Source organism: Panthera pardus, unplaced genomic scaffold (assembly GCF_024362965.1).
Source record: "Panthera pardus isolate Hobbes unplaced genomic scaffold, ASM2436296v1 HiC_scaffold_16, whole genome shotgun sequence".
Taxonomy (NCBI): domain Eukaryota; kingdom Metazoa; phylum Chordata; class Mammalia; order Carnivora; family Felidae; genus Panthera; species Panthera pardus.
The window spans coordinates 101649045-101656539 of record NW_026526721.1 but is presented as its reverse complement, the minus strand read 5'-3'; the positions used below and the strand labels follow the sequence as shown (position 1 = coordinate 101656539).

Below are 7495 nucleotides of genomic sequence, written 5' to 3'. Positions count from 1 at the left end.
AAATACAAATCAAAACAACATTGAGATACCACCTCACACCTGTCGTGGCTAAAATTAACAACTCAGGAAAAAACAAATGTTGAGGATATGGAGAAAGGGGAACCCTCTTGCACTGCTGTGGGAATGCATACTGGTGCAGCCACTCTGGAAAACAGTATGTGGAGGTTCCTCAAAACATTAAAGATAGAACTACACTATGACCAGCAATTACACTACTAGGAATTTATTCAAAGGATACAGGAGTGATTCAAAGAGGCACATGCACCCCACTATTTATATAGCAGCACTATCAACAATAGTCAAATTATGGAAAGATCCCAAATGTCCATCAACTGATGAATAAAGAAGATGTGGTGTGTGTGTGTGTGTGCGCGCGCGCGTGTGTATGTGTGTGTATATATATATATATATATATATACACACACACACACATACATACATATACAATGGAATACTACTCAGCCACGAAAAAGAATGAAATCTTGCCATTTGCAACAATGTCAATGGAAATGGAGGGTATTATGCTAAGCAAAACAAGCTAGATACAGACAGATATCATATGATTTCACTCATATGTGGAATCTGAGAAAGCTAACAGATGACCATAGGGGAAGGGAAGGAAAAATAAGGTAAAAACAGAGAGGGAGGCAAAACATAAGAGACTCTTAAATACAGAGAACAAACTGAGGGTTGATTGGGATGGGTGTTGGGGAACTCGGGAGAATTGGTAATGGGTATTGAGGAGGTAACTTGTTGGGATGAGCACTGCTAGTTATATATTAGTGATGAATCATGGGAATCTACTCCTGAAGCCAAGACTACAATGTATGTTAGCTAACTTGAGAAAATAAGTAGATAAATAAATAAAAGTCAAATTTTACTCTTTCAAAAAAGAAGTCTCTGTGATACTAGTGGCTGCTTCAGTCTCACCCCTGTGTTCTAGGCTTTTTTCAGGTGTACCTTGTCCAGGAATGGTTGTTAGTTGTTCTTCTGAGGGAAAGCAAAGGTAGGAATAATTTATGTTGCCAACTTCGTAACATTACTTCTCTAGTATTTTCCGTCATTGGTGTATCTCTCTGTTATTGGGCAATAAACATTAAACTATTATTTGCATTAATTTGACATGTATTTAAGTTAGAGGGGTATTTCTGTGTGTCCTCTTTAGGCTCAAATTTTTCTATACATTGGTTTTTATAATATAGGTATTTTATTTAGCCTTATATATGGTATACAGCATGGCTTCTATCTGAAAAGCGTATGAAATAATATATCTCATCAAAAGAGCAAATATTCGAAGGCCATACTCAAATTCTTTGGTTTTGATATTCAGTTATTTAAGTACATTTTCATACACACACTCAAAGATCTCTTTCAGAAGTACCTCAAAATAAGTAATTGCAAAGGTAGCTCCTTGAAAATATTAAAGCCCTTCTTTTAAGACAGAAGTATGCTTGAGAGCCTAGAAAGGACACTTATGCAAGTGTATTATATAAATTGTAAAATCGACTTGCTCTATGCTCATCTGTGAATTTTGTAAATCATGCAGAGCCAAGTGTAGGGAAAAAGGCATTTTAGTAGCTTTCTACTTTTGGGGTGTCTGGGTGGCTTAGTTGGTTAAGTGTCCAATTTCAACTCAGGTCATGATCTCACGGTTCATGAGTTCGAGCCCCACGTCAGGCTCTGTGCTGACAGCTCAGAGTCTAGGGCCTGCTTCGGATTCTGTATCTCACTCTCTCTGCCCCTCCCCCACTCACAGTCTGCTTCTCTCTCTCTCTCAAAAATAAACATTAAAAAAATAAAATAGTTTTCTACTTTCTAGTTCTTCCCCTTCAGCTCATAGAGGAAATAGTAACTCCTTTCTGTGTTTAACAAACCAAAAAAGAACAAAAGAAAATATGTATACATATATATATATATATATATATATATATATATATGTATTAGCATTGTATATATGTATATACATATAAAAAACCAAAAAAGAAAATATATATACATACATATATATATTAAGCAAAACTATATATATACACATATATGTGTGCATATATATATATATGCATATATATATATATGCACACATGTATGTATACACACATACATGTATATTTGATTTCTACCTGTGAACCAATTCAGCACAGATAATCCTGAAAGCATTTACAATAACCAAAAAGAAAACCTGGTGAGCTTGTTTTAACTCTTTTGTTCACTCCCTCATTTGAAGTCATGAAACTTATAAAAGGTCAGAACTGGTATTCAATGGATAGCTAAGGAGCATTGGGAAGTAGGGCAGTAAGGCTTATACTGTGGAAATTTTTAGAGGGATAGACAATGGGCCTCCAGAGGAGTGTCAGCTGCTTGAGATTAGGATCAAATTATTTGTGTGGGAAGATAATTCCACTTGCTTTTGTACAAAAGGGAGAGTACGGTGTTAGTTGACACTGCCACAGCATCTTTGTGCTATTTGGTCTATTTCAAAGTGCATCCCTTTGGCTGTGGTACTTCTAATTAACTTCATAAAGTCATTTTTAAGTAAATTACACATGTTTTAAAGTTGAAAACTGAATTAGTAAAAAGAATGGGATTAAAAAAGAATTTTAAAGTAAAACACCAAATGGACACTAAACCAACATTAGTAAAAATTGGACACATGGATACAATGACTGAGGACTTTTTTCTTTTTTTAAAAAAGTTCATTTATTTTAAGAGAGACAGAGACCGTGTTAGAGAGGAGACAGAGAATCCCAAGCAGACTGCACTGCCAGCACAGAGCCTGATGCAGGGCTTGGACCCATGAAACCGTAAGATCATGACCTGAGCCCAAACCAGGAGTCAGATGCTTAATCAACTGAGTTTGTGTGCCCCAGAACTTTCTTTATTTCTCAATTAAAATAGCTAGAAGCAGAAGAACATGTTCTGAGTAGTAAGTTTTAGGTTTACTACTGGAAGCATTCTAAGTATGAAGGACTCTATTATTATCTCTTTTCAAAGAGTCTGAACTTAGAATCATGTATCATTTTTGTTTTCCCAATGATCAGTTACAGTGTCATCTCTTACTCTCTTACCCCACCCCCCTCCACCCTCCAGCTTAGCTTCATACAGGCAGGGTTACACAGCAGCCACAGATTGCATGAAATTAACTGGGACATTCTAAACAGATGTTGCCAGCCAGAATGGAGCTAAATTCTAATGACTCATCAATGTGAAGCTGTTTTGGAAAACAAGGCTTTGCTCCCCCAAATAAAGAGTGGTTTACAAGAATTCTTACTAAACCTATTTTTTTGTTTTGTTTTGTTTTGTTTTCATGGTAGTTCTTTCCAGTCTGCCCTCAATGTATAAAGTATTTGTCTATTTACTTTTCTATGTTCAGTATAGTGCTAGACACATTGTTTTTACTCTCTTTTTTACTTCACAATAATACTGCTTAAAAGCTTGATTTTAATGGTGTTTTAGTCAGCCTGAGATGCCATAACAAAATACCTACCATAGATTGGGTGGCTCGAACAACAGATAACTATCCTCTCACAGCCCTGGATACCGGAATTCCAAGATCATGGTACCAACAGGGCTGATTTCTGGCAAAGCTTATCTTCTTGGTTTTCAGATAGTCACCTTCTCATGATCAGGAGTGATTGGGGTTTTGAATTACAGTGTGGACTTAGGTGGACTTATGGGTAGATTCTGATGAAGACCTTGAAACTTCATTATGAGCTTCTCTTGTGGGTAGAAGTAGCAGAATCCTCCCCAATGAAGGGATTAGCTAAGTATTGCCTTATCTCTCCATAGAGATCTCACCTGACTGTGGCTTTTTAGGTGGATGCCTGTTCTCAGTTTCTACATCCGTTACTTTTCCCTGTGCTTAGACTTCCAACTAGATGCAGCAGACTACAAAATCCCAGCAGACCATAAAAGGATGACTATAAAGTCTAACCTGACAGGATGCACCAGACAAAACAAAGAATTATGGAATTTTACCAGGCTATATTGACACAGACCTGATAAGTTCAGGTGAGAATAAGTTTAAGAGCCCTATACGAGGGATTAAAAAATATATATTTTTAGGTCTGGCTGAATTGATTTCATGTGGGTACACTGATCAAAAAGACCCTGAGCAATAAATTCTGGACATTAACAATATTGAATCTGTTATTTTGAACATGAGAAGACAGCTCTAACACTTTACTCATTTGTTTGAAGAAAACCTGGGCTCAAAAGTGGCCTACATTAAATGAAGTTGGGATTTCAGAGCATACTTGTTATCCTCTAAAGGGAAAATCTAAAGGTTCAAGGAGATGAGTGTAAATATAAACTTAACTATGTTTGATCTCGCTATTCCTTAGCTGTCACCTGGGAATGTCCAGAGGACATGTCCTCCACTAATAACACCTTTGAATGTTTGAAAAGCATCCACCTCACTGAAAAAGCTCTATATTGGGGTGACTGGGTGGTTCAGTTGGTTAAGCACCTGACTCTTGTTTTCAGCTCAGGTCATAATCTCACAGTTTGCAAGTTTAAGCCCTGCATCAGGCTCTGTGGGGACAGCATGGAGCCTGCCTGGGATTCTCTCTCTCCCTCCTCTGCTCTCTGTCTCTTAAAATAAATAGACTTAAAAAATTTAAAGAAAAAAAATAAAGAGCTCTGTATTAATTGGCTGTTATCTGCGAGAGAGCAGTTTGTTTTTTTTTTTTCCAAAAACCATCCATCCAATGTGGTCTGTCTTGGGACCCCAGCTGCTTCTCTCAGAGACAATGAGCTGGGCAGCTAGGCAGCTGAATATTGGCCTCTGATGATCTCTGAGAACATGAACTGGAATCTGGAGGCAGTAGAGGCTCAGAAGAGCTACTGGCAGCAGCTCTGGGATGATATACAAAAGTGACTGCAGGAAGAGCCCAACTATAGCCCCCAGCACTTCCCTAATATTCACTGAGCCTTGCTGATGATCCCTAGCTCTTTGTGCAGTGGTCCTCCCTTATCAGGGGATACTGTAAGATACTGTCACTGCAGGGAGTTTTCAGATGTAAATGGGATGATAGAATCCCAGGGCTGCAGATGGAGCTTCATCATCAGAAGCTGGGTGAACATGGTCATTGTAAGGGGCAGCAGAGTTTGCAGTAATCAGAATCTTTTGACACAGATCTTTGATCAGGGCTGAGTGTAGGGATGCTAGGATTGAGATAGATGACTGTTTCACTAAACTCAAGTGAGAAAACTTCATGATTTACTCAATTTCCAGACTTGAGCCAATTCACAGACCTATATTGTGAACTTTGAATCAACTAAGTGGTTTGTTCCATTGTGAATATACGACTTCTAGCTATGCGTCAAAGCCACCTGCTCTAATTAAGAACATTCCAAGACAACAGGCTTAGCTTGGAGGAAATCTAGGGCAAGCAGCGATTCTTTAAGGATGTTTTATAAATCACATATTCTCATATTCCATTGGCCTGAAATACTATCACAGCAATATGTCACTGCTCAGGAAGTTGAGGATGTAATCTCAGAACTAAGAACCTATATATATGCCTACTAAAACTTCAAGAATTATACTAAAACCAAAAATGAATAATGAATAAAAAATAGCAGTATCTGTTAAAGCATTAATAGTGCTTCCTTCCCTCCCCATTTTACTTCTTTATTTTTAACTTAATATAGATTAACAACTTTCTTTCTTAATGCTACTTATCACTGCCTACTTGAGATAACAAATATATTTGGAATTATTAATGATGGATTTTTTAATAAAACAGATTTTTTTAACAGATGTAATTTCCAAAAGTTCATCATAAGTCTGTGCCATAAAGCCTATTTCAGTAAATATCAGAGTTGAACTTACAGAACCAATTTTTCTTAACCATGATGAGAGATACTAGAAATCACTAACAAGAGATAATTGAACACTTTGTCTCTGAGAAAACACCAAATGGTGGATAATGCTGGTGCAGGACCCTAGAGGACCCCAGAGTGGGAGACCTTGGAGGCTTCAGCAGTGGCATCCGTGGGCCAGGTTGGGGCTGCAGCTGAGGCCCCGCAGCTCACAGAGACAAGGCAGAGGACAAAGAGTGAATCCCTGTCAACAAGCGAGGCCACTTGGCCAAAGACATGAGGATTAAGTCCCTGAAAGATATCTATCTCTTCCCCATGCCCATCATGGAATCCAAAATCATTGACTTTTCCTGGGGGCATCTCTTAAGAATGAGGTTTTGAAGGTTATGCCTTTGCAAAAGCAGACCCATGTTGGCCTGTGGACAGGGTTCAAGGCATTTGTTGCCATTGGAGATTCCAATTAACACCTTAGGAGCACCTGGGTGGCTCAGTCAGTTGAGCATGTGACTTCAGCTCAGAGCCTGGAGCCTGCTTCTGATTCTGTCTCCCTCTCTCTCTGCCCCTCTCATGCTCACACTCTCTTTCTCTCAAAAATAAATAAAAAGAACATTAAAATTTTTCTTAAAAACATTATAAACAATGGACATATTGGTGTGGGTGTTAAGTGTTCCAAGGAGGTAGCCACTGCCATCCCTGGGGCCATCATCCTGGATAAGCTTTCCATCGCCTTATGCAGTGAGGCTACTGGAGGAACAAGATTGGCAAGCCCCACACTGTCCTATACAAGGTGACCAGCCCCTGTGGCTCTGTGCTGGTGTACCTCATCCTGGCTCCCAGAAGTATTGGCATTGTCTAGGCCCCTGTGCCCAAGAAGCTACTGATGATGGCTGGTATTGACAATTGCTATACCTTGGCCAGGGGCTGCATTGTCACCCTGGGAAACTTCAAGAAGGTCACTTTTTTTTTAAGTTTATTTATTTATTTTGAGAGAGAGAGGTAGAGAGAGAGGGAGAGAATTCTAAGCAGGCTCCATGCTGTCAGCCTGGAGCCTGACTTGGGGCTCAAACTCACAGACCATGAGATCATGACCTGAGCAGAAATCAAGACTTGGCCACATAACCATCCCATGTTGCCCACATAACCAGTAGTTATTTTGGCCACATAACCAGCGGCCCAGTTGCCCACAGAGCCATCCATGCATTCCTGACAAGGCCACTGTTGATGCCATTTCTAAGACCTACAGCTGTCTTATTCCTGATCTCTGGAAAAAGACTGTGTTCACCAAGTCTCCTTATCAGGCATTCACAGACTGTCTTGTAAAGACTGACACTCAGAATCTCCTTGCAGAAGACCCACGCACCAGCTGTGGCTACCACATAGTTTTATACAAGAAAAATAAAGTTAATTAAAGCCTGTTTAAAAAAAGAGGGAGAGATAATAGGACAAAAACCTTGTTTTCAAATTAAATAATAATATACTTTAATTCATGGTTCTAAATAAATAATAGTGAAAATTTAAAAATACTTATAATAATGAACCAAAAATGCACATGAGATGAAGCTAATGCAGTTGTGCTTCATCTAAATGCTTATATAAGAAAAAACAAAATTATAAAAACAGAGCTAAGTGCCCAGGGTAACAGCTTAGGAGGAAACAGCAAAATAAGAAAGAT

The 7495-nt window shown here is 38.7% G+C and overlaps 1 pseudogene; it reads left to right on the top strand.

The window, feature by feature from the left end:
- The first annotated feature begins 4801 nt into the window (after positions 1-4801).
- On the top strand, positions 4802-7203 carry LOC109258098 (40S ribosomal protein S2-like; annotated as a pseudogene).
- The last annotated feature ends 292 nt before the right edge of the window (positions 7204-7495 follow it).